At 39.9% G+C, this 18161-nt stretch overlaps 1 protein-coding gene across 2 annotated transcripts in view; it reads right to left on the bottom strand.

Annotated features, from left to right (window-relative positions):
- Positions 1-18161, bottom strand: part of LOC111150311 (immunoglobulin superfamily member 11) — a 138832-nt gene that overhangs the window by 63793 nt on the left and 56878 nt on the right. The gene's annotated exons all lie outside the window — the stretch shown is intronic.

The raw sequence follows: 18161 nt of genomic DNA, 5'->3' as shown, positions 1-18161 counted from the left end.
CTTTGTGTCTTCCTCAATTTCTTTCATGAGTACTTTATAGTTTTCTGTGTATAGATTCTTAGCCTCTTTGGTTAGGTTTATTCCTAGGTATCTTATAGTTTTGGGTGCAATTGTAAATGGGATTGACTCCTTAATTTCTCTTTCTTCTGTCTTATTGTTGGTGTAGAGAAATGCAACTGATTTCTGTGCATTGATTTTATATCCTGACACTCTACTGAATTCCTGTACAAGTTCTAGCAGTTTTGGAGTGGAGGCTTTTGGGTTTTCCACATATAGTATTAATATCATCTGTGAAGAGTGATAGTTTGACTTCTTCTTTGCTGATTTGGATGCCTTTAATTTCCTTTTGTTGTCTGATTGCTGAGGCTAGGAATTCTAGTACTATGTTGAATAGCAGTGGTGATAATGGACATCCCTGCTGTGTTCCTGACCTTAGCAGAAAAGCTTTCAGTTTTTCTCCATTGAGAATGATATTTGCGGTGGGTTTTTCATAGAAGGCTTTGATAATATTGAGGTATGTGCCCTCTATCCCTACACTTTGAAGAGTTTTGATCAGGAAGGGATGCTGTACTTTGTCAAATGCTTTTTCAGCATCTATGGAGAGTATCATATGGTTCTTGTTCTTTCTTTTATTAATGTGTTGTATCACATTGATTGATTTGCGGATGTTGAACCAACCTTGCAGCCCTGGAATAAATCCACATGGTCGTGGTGGATAATCCTTTTAATGTACTGTTGAATCCTATTGGCTAGTATTTTGGTGAGAATTTTTGCATCTGTGTTCATCAAGGATATTGGTCTGTAGTTCTCTTTTTTGATGGGATCCTTGTCTGGTTTTGGGATCAAGGTGATGCTGGCCTCATAAAATGAGTTTGGAAGTTTTCCTTCCATTTCTATTTTTTGGAACAGTTTCAGTAGGATAGGAATTAGTTCTTTAAATGTTTGGTAGAATTTCCCCGGGAAGCCATCTGGCCCTGGGCTTTTGTTTGTTTGGAGATTTTTGATGACTGTTTCAATCTCCTTACTGGTTATGGGTCTGTTCAGGCTTTCTATTTCTTCCTGGTTCAGTTGTGGTAGTTTATATGTCTCTAGGAATGCATCCATTTCTTCCAGATTGTCAAATTTGTTGGCATAGAGTCGCTCATAGTATGTTCTTATAATTATCTGTATTTCTTTGGTGTTAGTTGTGATCTCTCCTCTTTCATTCATGATTTTATTTATTTGGGTCCTTTCTCTTCTCTTTTTGATAAGTCTGGCCAGGGGTTTATCAATCTTATTAATTCTTTCAAAGAACCAGCTCCTAGTTTCATTGATTTGTTCTATTGTTTTTTTTTTTGTTTCTATTTCATTGATTTCTGCTCCGATCTTTATGATTTCTCTTCTCCTGCTGGGTTTAGGGTTTGTTTCTTGTTCTTTCTCCAGCTCCTTTAGGTGTAGGGTTAGGTTGTGTACCTGAGACCTTTCTTGTTTCTTGAGAAAGACTTGTACCGCTATATATTTTCCTCTCAGGACTGCCTTTGTTGTATCCCACAGATTTTGAACCATTGTGTTTTCATTATCATTTGTTTCCATGAATTTTTTCAATTCTTCTTTAATTCCCTGGTTGACCCATTCATTCTTTAGAAGGATGCTGTTTAGTCTCCATGTATTTGGGTTCTTTCCAAATTTCCTCTTGTGATTGAGTTCTAGCTTTAGAGCATTGTGGTCTGAAAATATGCAGGGGATGATCCCAATCTTTTGATACCGGTTGAGACCTGATTTAGGACCGAGGATGTGATCTATTCTGGAGAATGTTCCATGTGCACTAGAGAAGAATGTGTATTCTGTTGCTTTGGGATGGAATGTTCTGAATATATCTGTGATGTCCATCTGGTCCAGTGTGTCATTTAAGGCCTTGATTTCCTTGTTGATCTTTTGCTTGGATGATCTGTCCATTTCAGTGAGGGGAGTGTTAAAGTCCCCTGCTATTATTGTATTATTGTCGATGTGTTTCTTTGATTTTGTTATTAATTGGTTTATATAGTTGGCTGCTCCCACGTTAGGGGCATAGATATTTAAAATTGTTAGATCTTCTTGTTGGACAGATCCTTTGAGTATGATATAGTGTCCTTCCTCATCTCTTATTATAGTCTTTGGCTTAAAATCTAATTGATCTGATATAAGGATTGCCACTCCTGCTTTCTTCTGATGTCCATTAGCATGGTAAATTCTTTTCCACCCCCTCACTTTAAATCTGGAGGTGTCGTCGGGTTTAAAATGAGTTTCTTATAGGCAACATATACATGGGTTTTGTTTTTTTATCCATTCTGATACCCTGTGTCTTTTGATTGGGGCATTTAGCCCATTAACATTCAGGGTAACTATTGAGAGATATGAATTTAGTGCCATTGTATTGCCTGTAAGGTGACTGTTATTGTATATTGTCTCTGTTTCTTTATGATCTACTACTTTTAGGGTCTCTCTTTGCTTAGAGGACCCCTTTCTATATTTCCTGTAGAGCTGGTTTGATGTTTGCAAATTCTTTCAGTTTTTGTTTGTCCTGGAAGCTTTGAATCTCTCCTTCTATTTCAATGATAGCCTAGCTGGATATAGTATTCTTGGCTGCATGTTTTTCTCGTTTAGTACTCTGAATATATCATGCCAGCTCTTTCTGGCCTGCCAGGTCTCTGTGGATAAGTCTGCTGCCAATCTCATATTTTTACCATTGTATGTTACAGACTTCTTTTCCCGGGCTGCTTTCAGGATTTTCTCTTTGTCACTAAGACTTGTAAATTTTACTATTAGGTGACGGGGTGTGGACCTATTCTTATTGATTTTGAGGGGGGTTCTCTGAACCTCCTGGATTTTGATGCTTGTTCCCTTTGCCATATTGGGGAAATTCTCTCCAATAATTCTCTCCAATATATCTTCTGCTCCCCTCTCTGTTTCCTCTTCTTCTGGAATCCCAATTATTCTAATGTTGTTTCGTCTTATGGTGTCACTTATCTCTCGAATTCTCCCCTCGTGGTCCAGTAGCTGTTTGTCCCTCTTTTGCTCAGCTTCGTTATTCTCTGTCATTTGGTCTTCTATATCGCTAATTCTTTCTTCTGCCTCATTTATCCTAGCAGTGAGAGCCTCCATTTTCACTTGCACCTCATTAATAGCTTTTTTCATTTCAACTTGGTTAGACTTTAGTTCTTTTATTTCTCCAGAAAGGGCTTTTATATCTCCCGAGAGGGTTTCTCTAATATCTTCCATGCCTTTTTCGAGCCCGACTAGAACCTTGAGAATCGTCATTCTGAACTCTAGATCTGACATATTACCAATGTCTGTATTGATTAGGTCCCTAGCCTTCAGTACTGCCTCTTGTTCTTTTTTTTGTGGTGAATTTTTCCGCCTTGTCATTTTGTCCAGATAAGAGTATATGAAGGAGCAAGTAAAATACTAAAAGGGTGGCAACAACCCCAGGAAAATATGCTTTAACCAGATCAGAAGAGATCCCAAATCGTGAGGGGGGGAAAAGGGGATAAAAAGAGGTTCAGAAAGAAAAAAAAGAAAAAAAGAAAAAAAAAAACAATTAAAAAAAAGAAAACAAATAAAGAAAAAATATAAAAAAGAAAAATATATATATTAGATAAACTAGTTAAAAAACGTTAAAAAAGAAAAGGGTAAAAGTTAAAAAAAATTTGGCAGAAGAAGAGAAAAAAATTGAAAAAGAAAAAAAAATTAAATTAACTGCAAGGCTAAAGAATCATGGGGAGAAAGCCATGAGTTCTGTGCTTTGCTTTCTCTTCCTCTGGAATTCCGCTGCTCTCCTTGGTATTGAAACTGCACTCCTTGGTAGGTGAACTTGGTCCTGGCTGGGTTTCTTGTTGATCTTCTGGGGGAGGCACCTGTTGTAGTGATTCTCAAGTGTCTTTGCCCCAGGCAGAGTTGCACCGCCCTTACCAGGGGCCGGGCTGAGTAATCCCCTTGTTCCCTGAACGCTTTCCGTAGAGTTCTGGAGGACGGGAATGAAGATGGCAGCCTCCCAGTCTCCGGCCCGGAGGAGCCGAGAGCCCGGGGCCCCACTCCTCAGTGCGCCCTCAGAGAACAGCGCCCAATTACTCCCGTCACCCTGCCTCCGGCCGCGCTCCGAGCTGACCGAGCCTGCGACCAGTTCAAGATAACCCCAAGCTGAGAGCTCACTCCTGGGCTCTGTCTCTGTAGCCGGCTTCCCCATTCTAATACCTGTAAGTTCTGAGACACTCTCACACCTCCGATCCTTCTGTGACTCTGCGGGACCTGAGGCCACGCTGACCCCACGTGGGCTTCACCCCAGTTAAGCCTCTGGAGCGATGTCCCTCAGCGGAACAGACTTTTAAAAGTCCTGATTTTGTGCTCCGTTGCTCCGCCGCTTGCCGGGAGCCGGCCCCTCCCCCCGCGGTCTATCTTCCCGTCTCTTTGGATTCACTTCTACGCCAGTCCTACCTTTCAGAAAGTGGTTGATTTTCTGTTTCTAGAATTGCTGTTCTTCTTCTCTTCGATCTCCCATTGGATTTGTAGGTGTTTGCAATCTTTAGATAAGCTATCTAGCTGATCTCCTGCTACCTGAAGTAGTCTCAGCCTGCTACTTCTCCACCATCTTGACTCCTCCTCCAAGAGAGGAGCCTCTTAACGAGTGACGAAGAACCACCAGATACTTACTTGGAGGATGAGACCTATGTTGATCCAAAGACATTTAATCTGAATTTCATGGGGTCTGTTCCCAAAAGGAGTCATACAGATGTTCTGTGCTGCATAATCTCCATACCGTTCATTACTGGCTGTAGTCTTTTAGGACCTGTTGCCTGGATACATGGCAATCCAGGAGAATGGCCTAGCCTACAGATAGCAAAGACCACTTTTATGGCCAAAAGTTCTCACCCAATGAGAACAAAGCCATTTTGTTTCACTTTAACTTATCCAACTGTACCAGTCCCTCTGCGGTGGCAGAACTACAGTGCCCTACCACACAGATCTGTGTCTCCAAGTGCCCAGAAAAAATTTACCATATGTGGAAACACAATTTACATACAGAACAAACAAGAACTATTGGATATACCACAGCCAGTTCTGCAAGTCTACTTTTGTTAAGCCTGCAAAGACCCTCACACAAGTTTTTACTGAATGATGATTGTTCAACTGTGATTTTTCCAAGCAAACCATTTCTCTGAAGATGTCTCCCTGACTTCTTTAATAAAAATGGCATTTTGACAGTAGGAAATAAGACACTTGAAGATGAAAGTGGAAGGACGAGAAATGCTGTAGAACTCAGGGCAGCTACAAATCATATTGATAAAATCCTGGATGCAAAAGCAATTGGAATAAAAATATATGAAGATGAAGCAACAAGTTGGTATTGGATTCTCATTGGCCTAAGTATCACCATACTCTTTATAGCTGGTTGTTGGTGATACTCATAAGATTCATAGCTGGGTTCCTCTTCTGGCTTTTCAAGGTGGGTGTTATTGGTATTTTAAGTTACAGAATATGGTACTGTTACAAGGAATACAGCAATCTTCAGGGATGGCCAAATTCTTACTTAACCATGTATGACATCGGGATTCAGACTGATTTAAACATGTACTTTCAAATGCAACAATCATGGTTGGCATTTAGTGAGTGGATTTTAAAAACCATTTTTGTTAAAGTTATAATAATGGAAGAGAATCTTTTTTGTTTAAAGGAAATCTTGGCTGCATGTTATGTTTCAACTACAATAAAAAAATAAAATCAATCTAGTTTCTGACTTGAATTGAAAAAAAATAAAGGAAACCTTGGACTGTTGCAAACTGTTAAATATACTTATCACTAATGTCATTAAAGTAAATGTATCTATGATCTTACTAGTTACAGTAAATGGAAAAGTCACTGGGGAAATTTAAGAAAATATTACTTTACAATGATCTCCTGCTGTTTGCCTTCAACTTAAAATACTTTGTATATGAATGTTTACAGCCACTAACTTCACATCCAAGAAAGGTGCTTTAAAAGGAAAAAAAGTTTGATTTTTCAAGCCCATTTTGAAAACACACCAAAAAAGATACCTGTGTGGCTCAGTCAGTTATGCATCAGACTCTTGGTTTCAGCTCAGGTCATGATCTCATGGTTGTGAGATAGAGCCCCATGTAGGGCTCCATGCTTAGTGGGGAGTCTGCTTGAGAATGGAAGGACAGATAAAGAGCTTCCAGGACAAACAGAGACTAAAAGAATTTATGATCACTAAACCAGCCCTGCTAGAAATATTAAAGGGGACCTGTAAATGAAGAGAGAGTCCAAAAGTAATACACACCAGAAAGGAATAGAGACAATACACAGAAACAGTGATTTTACAGGTACTACAATGGCACTAAATTCTTATCTTTCAATAGTTACCCTGAATGTAAATGGGCTAAATGCCCCCAGTCGAAAGATACCAGGTATCAGACTGGATTAAAAGGCAAGACCCATCCATATGCCATCTATAAGAGACTCATTTTAGACCTGAAGATACCTCCAGCTTGAAAGTGAGGACGTGGGGAACAATTTATCATGCTAATGGGCATCAAAAGAAAGCTGGGGTAGCAATCCTCATATCAGACAAATTAGATTTTAAAGCAAAGACTGCAGTAAGGGATAAAGAGGGACACTGTATCATACTTAAAGGGCCCATCCAGCAAGAATATCTAACAATTATAAATATTTATACTCCTAATTTGGGAGCACTCAATTATGTAAATGAATTAATAACCAAATTAAAGAAACACACTGATAATACTACAAATACATTGGTAATAGTAGGGGGCTTCAACAGCCCACTCACAGCAATGGACAGATCATCTAAGCCAAAGATCAACAAGGAAACAAAGGCTTTGAATGACATACTGGATCAGATGGACATCACAGATATATATAGAGCATTCCATCCTAAAGCAAGAAAATACACATTTTTCTCGAGTGCACATGGAACATTCTCCAGAAGAGATCACATACTGGGTCATAAATCAGGTCTACCTAGGTACCAAAAGATTGGGATTATTCCCTGCCTATTTTCAGACCACAATGCTTTGAAACTTGAACTCAATCAAAAGAGGAAAATTTGGAAGGAACTCAAATATTTGTAGGTCAAAGAATATCCTACTAAAGAATGAATGGTTCAACCAGGAAATTAAAGAAGAATTAAAATGCAAACTGGCACAGCCACTCTGCAAAACAGTATGAAGTTTCCTCAAATTAAAAATAGAGATACCCTTACAACCCAGCAATTGCACTACTAGATATTTACCACAAAGATTTAGTGATCTGAAGGGGGCACCTGCATCCCAAAGTTCATAGGAACAATATCCACAATAGCCAAACTGTGAAAAGAGCACAGATGTCCATCAAGAGATGAATGGATAAAGAAGATGTGGTATATATATACAATGGAATATTACTCAGCCATCAGAAAGTATGAATACTTACCATTTATATTGATGTGGATGGAACTGGAGGGTAGTATGTTGAGTGAATAAGTCAGTCAGAGAAAGACTTAACACATGGTTTTGCTCATATGTGGAATACAAGGAACAGTGCAGAGAACCATAGGGGAATGCAGGGAAAACAGAATAGGAAGTCATCAAAGAGGGAGAAAAACCAGGAGAGACTCTTAACTATAGGAAATAAACTGAGAGTTGCTGGAGGGGTGGTGGGTGGCAGGATAGGGTAATTGGGTGATGGGCATCAAGGAGGGCACACAATGTGATGAGCACTGGGTGTTATACACAACTGATGAATTATTAAACACTACATCTGAAACTAATGATGTACTAAATGTTGGCTGAGTTTAAATAAAAATAAATTTTAAAAATCTTTTTAAAAAAACCACACATACACACACACAAAAACCCACAATTTTTCACAGTAAGACTTTAAACTGTTAACAGGAATTGGAATAAAAGTCACAAAATAAATTTACGTTTTTGAAAAAGCATGCAAAGATTTATGAAGAATTATGTATATTACAGGATTACTTAAAATGGTGATTTTTTTAAAAAATTCATTTGACAGAGAGAGGCACAGCGAGAAGCAGGCCCCCTGTTGAACAGGGATCTGGATGTGGGGCTCGATCCCAGGACCCTGGGATCATGACCTGAGCTGAAGGCAGATGCTTAACAACTGAGCCACCCAGGAGTCCCTAAAATGGTGATATTTTTAAAACAACCTAGATGTCCAACAACAGAGAAATGATTCATCAACAAACTATTTACAACTTTTTTTTTTTTTTTTTAATTAAAAACACATTTAGGGGGCACCTGCGTGGCTCAGTTGGTTAAGCATCTGACTCTTGATTTTGGCTCAGGTCACGATCTCAGGGTGCTGGGATCCAGACCCACATCAGGCTCCACACTAAGTGGGCAGTCTGTTTCTCCCTCTGCTCCTCCCCCTGCTCGTGCTCTTGCTCTCTCTCAAATAAATAACTAAAATCCTTTTTAAAAAAATTAAAAAAAAAACATATTTAGGGAAAAGGGGAAATGATCCTTTATGATATTAGGTGACAAAAAGCAAAATATAAAATTCCAAAAATGTACTGTATCAAATATTTACATGTAAAATGTATACCATAAGGCTGTGTCATATGCATGTACATCTAATAAAGAAATTATTAGTTTTTGCTCGTTGATTAATTTCTATTTTTAATAGCATTTCTTTCTCCTAGCTACAAAGCATATAATTTATCTCAGACAATTTAAGGGGAAAAAACATAAAAATAGAAAAAGAAAATAAAAATCACATGTAAAGTTACCATTCAGAAATAAAGACTGTTGGTGTACATTATTTCTGAATTTTTTCCCATGCATTTATTATATTACTCCTATTGTCACAGGGTGACATTACAAATCTATTTTTGGCAAGGGTTATTTTCTGTGGTAAATAATACAGATTTATTTTTGAAACATTCAGTTGGGCAAAGAAAATGCAGCCTCTTTCATTTCTATAGCTGATTTAATCACCCTCAGGAGCCCCATCAGCAATATTTCAATCTCTTCTAGTTTAAACAAGGCTTCAGCTTAAACATTTACCTATTCAAAATCTGACCTGCCAGAACTGCCAGCTTATGACATGATCCCTCCGGAAGACTGAGTGTCTTTAGGACAGTCTCTGGTAGCTCTCTGCCATCCCATTCTCACCCTTATCCAGGAAGAGTAAGGGAGACAATATAGGATGGGGCTCACGAGATCCCTCCGACCTAGACAACGTCCCCCGGACATCCCTGCTCTTGTCAGCTACAGTGGCTCTCTTCCTTGGACTGGTTCCTGTTGAGCTGTGGCTGGTTCTAGGCTTCGTGGGGCCTGCTTGCTGGCACCCCTCCTGGCCTGTGGTCCCAGACAGCTGCCTCTGGCCATGAAGTCCTGCACACACAGACCTCTGGGCTCCCATACAGAGCAGGGTCACAGGCTCTTTCACGCTTTCACACCATCCTCAATTCTCAAAACTCACTGTACTGTCCACTAAAAAGAGTCAAGTTTACTATATAAGTGATACCTCAAAAAAAAAAAAAAAGCTATATATTTAAAGTGATAAAGGCAGATTTGCCAAAAATGTTCCCTTTAGCAAAAAGGAGAAGTCTCCAAAATAGTGAGTTAACCATATCATGAAGAAGTCAGAGGAAAAACAAAAACAAAAAACAAAAAGCAAAAAAAAAACCCCTCCATAAACAAAAAAGAAAAGAAATTTTAAAAATTATTCTTAGGCTCCCAGCTTGAGGTAAATGTGTGAATGGCAGGACCCAGTGGTACAGTAAGGGCATAGGGGTGAATCTGACAAAATGGGGTGTGCTGTTTACATCATCAACTTAAAAATAAGAATAAAGCAGACTAAAATCCAGTTGGCTTCTTGTTACCATGAATCAGCAATTCTAAACAATGTCACTGATAAATTATTCTCTGAAAAAAAAATGTGTTGGTCTAAATTCTAAACAAGTGCAACAGTGACTATTAAGGTTTAGTAATAGATACGTAAACTTAGAGTTGGCACATTTTTTAAAATTTCTTAACCTTTAATAAGCATTGCATTCTACTTGGAAGTTATTTCACAGAAATCACAAATTACAAGTGATTTACATTTATGGAATCTAGGGTCTGGCCTCCAATTCATGTTTGTCTGTGAGGACTGGGGCTCACTTCCAGTGAATTTCTGTCTCCAACTACACAGTCCTGGGTTTGAAGAGTAGATTCTCCATAAACTGAATGAGCATAGTGGTTGCAACAGAAGAAACACACCTGAATCATTTCAGCTCTCATTTCAGCCCTTGAGAGGTTCACTCTTTTGGAAGTGCTTCTTCACATGTTTTCCCCTCCTCTTCTCAATTATTACATCCACTCAATTACATTACTCTAAGTTACAAGTTTTTCCTTTTTGTATTGTAACATTGATTTATTTTGTTACTGCTTTGATTATATGTACACAATTTCAGTAAGAAAAATTTATCTTCTGGTCATGACTACTATTTCTTTCATTTCATGATTATTACTGACAACAGTTTTCTCAAATAGGAAAGGGGGGTGTTTCTCCAGTTGTCTAGTACTCTGGGTAAGCCATTGGTGGGTCCATTTACTAAAATAGGAAATACGGGTGGAGGAAATGTCTGGGAAAAAATGATTTGGACTTGATTATAGACACTGAGTTTGAAGGTTCCGAAGGACAAGCAGATAAAAATGCCCAGTAGGTAGCTGGAAATACAGGAAAAGAGCAAGCTCTACAAGACATAGACAAGTGGGCCCGTGAAATCATGAAACTGAACAGAAGATCAGTCAAGTACAACACAAAAATTAAAAGCCAGAACTTCCACCTCACACCAGTCAGAATGGCTAAAATTAACAAGTCAGGAAATGACAGATACTGGCGAGGATGTGGAGAAAGGGGAACCCTCCTACACTGTTGGTGGGAATGCAAGCTGGTGCAACCACTCTGGAAAACAGCATGGAGGTTCCTCAAAAAGTTGAAAATAGAACTACCCTATGACCCAGCAATTGCACTACTGGGTATTTACCCTAAAGATACAAAAGTAGTGATCCGAAGGGGCACATACACCCGAATGTTAATAGCAGCAATGTCCACAATAGCCAAACTATGGAAAAATCCTAGATGTCCATCAGCAGAGGAATGGGTAAAGAAGATGTGGTATATATATACAAGGGAATACTATGCAGCCATCAAAAGAAATGAAATCTTCCCATTTGTGACGACGTGGATGGAACTAGAGGGTATCATGCTTAGTGAAATGAGTCCATCAGAGAAAGACAACTATCATATGATCTCCCTGATATGAGGAAGTGGTGATGCAACGTGAGGGGCTTGGGGGGAGGAGAAGAATAAATGAAACAAGATGGGATCGGGAGGGAGACAAACCATAAGAGACTCTTAATCTCACAAAACATACTGAGGGTTGCTGGGGGGAGGTGGGTAGGGAGAGGGTGGTGGGGTTATGGACATTGAGGAGGGTGTGTGCTATGGTGAGTGCTGTGAAGTGTGTAAACCTGGTGATTCACAGACCTATAACCCTGGGGCTAATAATATATTATATGTGAATAAAAAAAAATTAAAAATTAAAAAAAAAAGCCAGAACATCATGGTAAAGCCACATTTAGGGGTAGACAGAGGAAAGGGCACTAGGGAAAGAGAGCAAGAAGGAGTGACTGCTGAGAGAAGACAAGTACCAAGGGTTGGGGGGGGAGAATAAGTAAGCATAGGCAGAAAAAACTATAAAGTCAATTTGCAAGTTTAAGTCAATTTATTATGAAACCTGAAAGCCAATGTGCCTGCATTTGGCAATCAGTAGGTGTTCAGTGATCTTTATAAAAAAGCAGTTCCCACTCTGGCCTCTTTGCTGAAACTTAAATCTGCATAATTACCATGCCACATACCCAACTCTAGGTGAGCCAGTGTGGGACTCTCGGGGCTTTGGGGACCTATACAAGGAGGCCCCTGCCTTTCATATACCAGGATTATCTGAGGCATTTGTTTAAAATTGCTGATTCAAAGACCCTACTTCAGGCATTCAAATCAGAATCTCAGGAGGTAAAAAAAACAAGGCGAGGTGTTTTGAATGAGCTCCCCAGATCGTTCTAATACAGGCTTACATTTGAGGACCCCTGGTCTACATGCTCTTCATTACTCAGTCTACCTCTGCCATTCTATAGTCCAATAGTTTCTCTCTATCTGAAAACAGGATGCTTAAGCAAAGATTGTTAAAATCCACCCAGAAGTCAGACATTACCTGAAAAACATACAATAACCAGAGTACTCAGCACATAGATAAGATTTTTGCTTTTCATTGACATGAATCCATTGTGATTATGTGGTCCCATCATTCTGACAACGATCACTCTGTGGAGGAAGTGCTCCAGCCGTGTAGGAGGACTATGTCTGAACGTAGTAGCTAGGACACCCCTAGAGATGGGGACTGGGGGCAGGGAAACTATGTAAAATGAGATAGAAAAAGAAACAGTTCTGCTTGGTGGTATTGAGGTGCTAAAAAGGTCATGCATGCTAAAAGCGCTACATTACTATTACTAGATACCTTCCAAAATACTCCATGTTACCATCTTTCATTTGGGTGGAGGGGGGAAAAAGCTGTATTTTTGTTCATCTATGTATAGAAATAAAGAGTCAACGGTTTTATCATAAACAGAGACAGAGAATCAATGTTTTTCCCCTTAGGGAGTCTACAATTTTAATTAATATTCCCTAATTGATATTGACTTTAATTGACTGGTGACAGTCTTATGATGGGCCTCCTGCCAAGCTTCCCGGGTCAGGAGTATGCTGAGCTCCATTATGCACAGAAACCTTTTGTTTTCAGTGCTGACGAGGGCAACACTTTTTAGGTCTCAGAATACTGGAGTCAGAAAGATCCTTGAGAAACCATGTACTTCAGCCTTCCATATACCGTTTACTAAAATCACTCTAACACCTCCCCAGCCTCCACCCAGAGCCTAAATGGTCTGCTCATTTCACTTGAGTTCCTCTGGTTATTTCCTCTTGAGTCATCTGTAGCATCCTAAACATTTGATTATCTTGGGAAAGATGGTCCTGGGGTATCATTAAATGGGGTAACATTCCGGGTTAGCATGTTTGCTCTGGTATTTTTAAATAAAACAGCAAGAAAGTGGAGGAGAAGTTAAAAAGCTAGATGTGCTGTATCTATGACTGTATATTAACCACAGCGTTCCATAAACAGTTAATGCGGGCATGTGCGCACACGCGCAAACACACATACAGATAATGAGTACAAGTCAGAAGGCTGAAGAATAGACAGAACTAAGGAGGAAAGGAAGGGGGTCAAGGTAGAAGGTGTCCCACCAGTATGTCACAAGCTGGAGAGAGGCCTTGAAAACACTAGCTTAAGGTACATACACACATTAGAGCAGATACACAAATTACTGGCAGGAAGAAAAGCAGGGCAAGGGGAGGAGGTGCAAATGCAAAGAAAGACATTTTAAACTTTTAAGTAGCTAGTAGGGTATTGTGATTTTTTTTTTTTTTTTTTTTTTTTTTTTAGCCTCTGAGCATATGGGCTCTTTCATAGGTAATCTAACCTATTTTAACTGCAAACAGGATCACTTTATTTTATTTTTTTTTAAGATTTTATTTATTTATTTGTCAGAGAGAGAGAGGGAGAGAGAGCGAGCACAGGCAGACAGAATGGCAGGCAGAGGCAGAGGGAGAAGCAGGTTCCCTGACGAGCAAGGAGCCCGATGTGGGACTCGATCCCAGGACGCTGGGATCTTGACCTGAGCCGAAGGCAGCTGCTTAACAACTGAGCCACCCAGGCGTCCCAACAAGATCACTTTAAACCATGTCACACAAATAAAAATGTAATCCACTTTATGAGGGTTTAGAGAAGAGATTACACAAACTCATTCTTGTGTTTGAAATTCTTCATAAAAAATTATTTCCTTAGGGGCACCTGGGTGGCTCAGTTGTTAAGTGTCTGCCTTTGGCTCAGGTCATGATTCTGGGGTTCTGGGACTGAGCCCCAAATTGGGCTCCCTGCTCGGCAGGAAGCCTGCTTCTCCCTATCCCACTCTCCCTGCTTGTGTTCCCTCTCTCACTGTCTCTCTCTCTCTCTCTGTCAAATAAATAAATAAAAATTTTTAAAAATGTTTCCTTATAGTCTACCCAAATCTATCCCACTAGCGAATTCAGTCTGTATCTATTTGTTACCCAAATCCCATAGCTTACAGGTAGCCTCAGAATACAGTAACAATAGTTCACATGGTTCAGATTGGCAGTAAGTCATCCCCTGATATTTTCTGACCAGTAATATCAATTTGTCATAAACTTATTTAATTTCTTTTTTTTTTTTAACAATTCCCATGTCCACTGTGCATAAGTAATTCCTCCACTTTTCAGAGAGGTTATGTGCCTTGTCCAGAGTGATCAATAATTTAAAGACTAAGCCACAACAGATCTTAGATTCAAATCTTGAACCTTTTTTCTGGCAACAGAATCATTTGAAAATCTGATAAAACTCATGGACCAGTTCTCTTCCCAGAAAGGCCCACATATAAACACATTTTGGTATATAATTTTCAAGGATGAAGATATCCCCAGGGAAGGAGTCTCCAATTTTGATGAATCAGTACTTTTTCTAAGAAGCCAAGGCACCCCAGAGTCTAATGGGACCCCATTCCTTAGCTAAATTCATAAGCTGAAAGGGAGAATAAGAAAATAAAAGAGGGGAAAGTAAGAGAAGAGAAAGAAAAGAAACTGTTGAACATCTAATATGTGCCATAATTCCCAAATGAAGGAGCCCTCTCTCCTCTCATTCCTACTTCAACTCTTTTTTCTTTTCTTTTTTTGGGAGGGGGGGCTCAAAAATGACTCAAGGCTCATGTTCACAGCAATCTTACACAAATGAGCTTTAAAACAACAACAACAACAACAACAGCAACAACAACAACAGGGGCACCTGGGTGGCTCAGTTGGTTAAGTGCTGGATTCTTGGTATCTGTGCAGGTCATGATCTCATGGGTCATGAGACCAATTCCAAATTGAGCTATGCGCTCAGGAAGTCTGCCTGAAGATTCTCTCCTTCTGCCTCTCACCCCCATGCATGCATTTTCTCTTTCTCTCTCTCTAAATTTTTAAAAATCTTTAAAAATAAATAAATAAAGCACTTTCCTATTGAAGTAATTGTAATTCTTGAGGAAAAATAGTCCCAGACTATTAGAGATCATACATAAATATGTCAGTGTTACTTTTTAAATGTAGCAAATCTATATGAGTTGCACTGAAAATCCAAATGTTTACTAAATAATTTTTTAAGAGACAGAAAGAATATGCCAAAACTTTAATAGCTAGGACCTCTAGGTGCTAAAGCATTGTGAACAATTTTTATTTTCTTCTTTATACTTTCCTATATCCACTAAAATTCCTGAAAAAAGTATAGATGATGTTTAGAATTAAAGCACCCAGAAACATGTTACTGCATAGCAACAGAAGCGTCATTTTAGAGAGATGGAAGAAAGATGAGGAAAGGCCAACTCACTTTATCCTCAGCCGCTGAGGGGATGAGTTGTGGGTGTAGAAAAGTTTGCAGCATTCAGAAAAGACCAAACCAGAAGATTCAGAAAGGGGAAGAAGAAGGTCACAGAAAGGATAATAAAATAGAAAAGTAAGAGGAATTTCATGGACAGAATTGCAGTAGTAGCCAATCCAAGAAACAAGTATGATACAAACACAACCTGAACCCATTTCAGTGCACCAAAACACAATCTCCTTTTTTACACAAAATGCAGCATGAGTAATACAAAAGCAGTATCAGAAGCCTCCCCTCTTGGTAAATTTTACCTCTCCAAGCCCCATGTTCAGAGCTCATCATGGTCTTCCCCAAACAACATCCACAAGCTGAGGGACTGCTATGTGGTTGTGTGGGCTGTCTTCCACCCTTCCTGATTCTGGTGGACACACCCCCGCATCACCAGCCTGGGTAGCAGCCAAACCAGGACAATTCTCGCATTCCCTGATCACGGGTGATCCAGCAGGGCAGCGATACAGTGAGCTTCCTGTCACGTGGTCCACCATCTGATGCAGGACCCTGAGAACGACCACCAGACTGGCCACTGATTCAAAGCATAGAGCAGAAATGGCACCACTGGTGCTTTTCCAACAACGAATGGAGCAACTCTAAGAGGGCTGGTCTTAAAATTAGTGAACTATAAAGGGCTGGAAGGCAGGGGCCAGGCATAGCTCACCAGCATACTTAACCTTGCACAAATATGTGCTGAACAATTAAATCATTAAATTCATTTGAAGGTTAGGGACCGTGCACCCCATGCCAGGCACTTTCGCATGTTATCCTAATATGCTCACGAAAGACCTTAATGAAGCAGGTATTGCCATCTCCATTGCACACATGAGGAAACAGCTCAGAAAAGCTAAGTATTCAGTCCAAAATCACGAAGCTACTTTGTGGAAGAGCAAAGGTGTTAAAAAGCCCCTGACTACACGCTGCTTTCCCTATACCACAGCACCTTCAGACGAGTTATTCGATTTATCTTAATTATATTCTACACAAGTTAAAAATCAGAAATGATTGGGTAAGTCTACCAAAAGACATCCAACCTTCCTTCCCCTTTCTTTATCAAGCATCTGGCAATGTGCTTCCTAGAGGAACAGAATTAAAAAGGCACCTTTCACCTCTATATCATATTATCTCCTATGACGTATGTAAGGATTTCCAGACTCAAGTCAGTACAGAGGGAGCATTAAGACAGTATATCAAAGATTATATATTTGCCCAAATCAAAAGCAGCCAGATTACATGAATAAGGACCAGATTCAGATTTAAGATAGTCAACTGAAAAATAACATGCCACCTTCCTGCCCTTTCTATCCAATTTATCCCTTCATAAACCGGACATCCCTCAGCTTACCCAAGCCAGCCCATGATCCCTGTCCCTTTGTCTGACTTGCATTTCCAGACATCCCTGGGTGCACAGGGTTGTGCCCTCATGGGAGGTGCTAACAGGGCACCACACGTGGAAGAGACAGCTGCGCCCACCACCCTCGGTGATCCTACCTAACAGAGAAGCCAAGGCAGGGAAAGGAGAACGGATAAGAAAAAGATGCATGCTCTGAAGTTAACTCAGGACTGAAGGAGGCCTCTAACTCAGTATACTCTTATAATCTTAGTGAGGTAAGACGAGTTCTAAAGGTTCCTAAACACAGGGGAATGCCAAATCAAAAAGACAACTATACATAAGAATGAAATTTGTCAAGTGAATACCGAGGTATTCCACTCATTATTTGTCAGTAAAAGAACAAAAATTTCTAAAAGCCACTGATCACAGTATGATCTGTGTTACATTTCTCCTGTGGTCTTCTTTCAGTCTCTGTGAGGAGTTCGGTATGACTACATAGGAATCTACTGCTTCAGCAAATTGTGCCCAACAAACCATTTCACTTGCCACAGCTATTTGTCAAATATGAACCCCCAAATCACCTTTTAAAAATTAAATATGAGCATTTCTAAGGGCAGCTGCTTCCTTCTCCTGCTACTCTTACCCTCAGTTGCTGTGCTGCAGGTCCAGCCCTCAGGGACTCCAATGTGCCCAGCAGTATCCACCTTCCTCACCTCATTCACTCTCTAATTCCTCCTAACTTTCCAGGTCTCCACTGAGACAGCACCGCTTTAAAGACCCCTCCAGAAAGGCCCCCTAGGCATTTTGTCTCAAGCACCAGGTCCTTTTTACTCATCGGCATTTACTGAAACGTGAAATAAATAAATGAACGAGCAAGCAAGTGAACAAATAGAGTTGTACTGCTTTTTATTCACAGAAGTTTTTCTATTTATTTATTTTTTAAATTTTATGTATTTATTTGACAGAGATCACAAGTACGCAGAGAGGCAGGCTGAGACAGAGAGGGGAAACAGGCTCCCCACCAAGCAGAGAGAGCCCGATGCAGGGCTCAATCCCAGGACCCTGAGATCATGACCTGAGCCAAAGGCAGAAGCTTTAACCCACTAAGCCACCCAGGTGCCCCTCTATTTATTTTTTGATTATGCATTGGCAAGCAGCACTACTGAATGAGGAAAGGAATCCCCCCCCCCAAAATTAATGCCTGTTCTTTCTTATTATTCCCATAATAAGGACACACTCTCTAATAACCTGTGACAGACCTTCCAGTAGGGA

The sequence above is a fragment of the Enhydra lutris genome, unplaced genomic scaffold (assembly GCF_002288905.1).
Source record: "Enhydra lutris kenyoni isolate GAN:26980312 unplaced genomic scaffold, ASM228890v2 scaffoldscaffold2, whole genome shotgun sequence".
Classification (NCBI taxonomy): Eukaryota; Metazoa; Chordata; class Mammalia; order Carnivora; family Mustelidae; genus Enhydra; species Enhydra lutris.
This window is presented reverse-complemented; position numbering and strand designations above follow the sequence as displayed.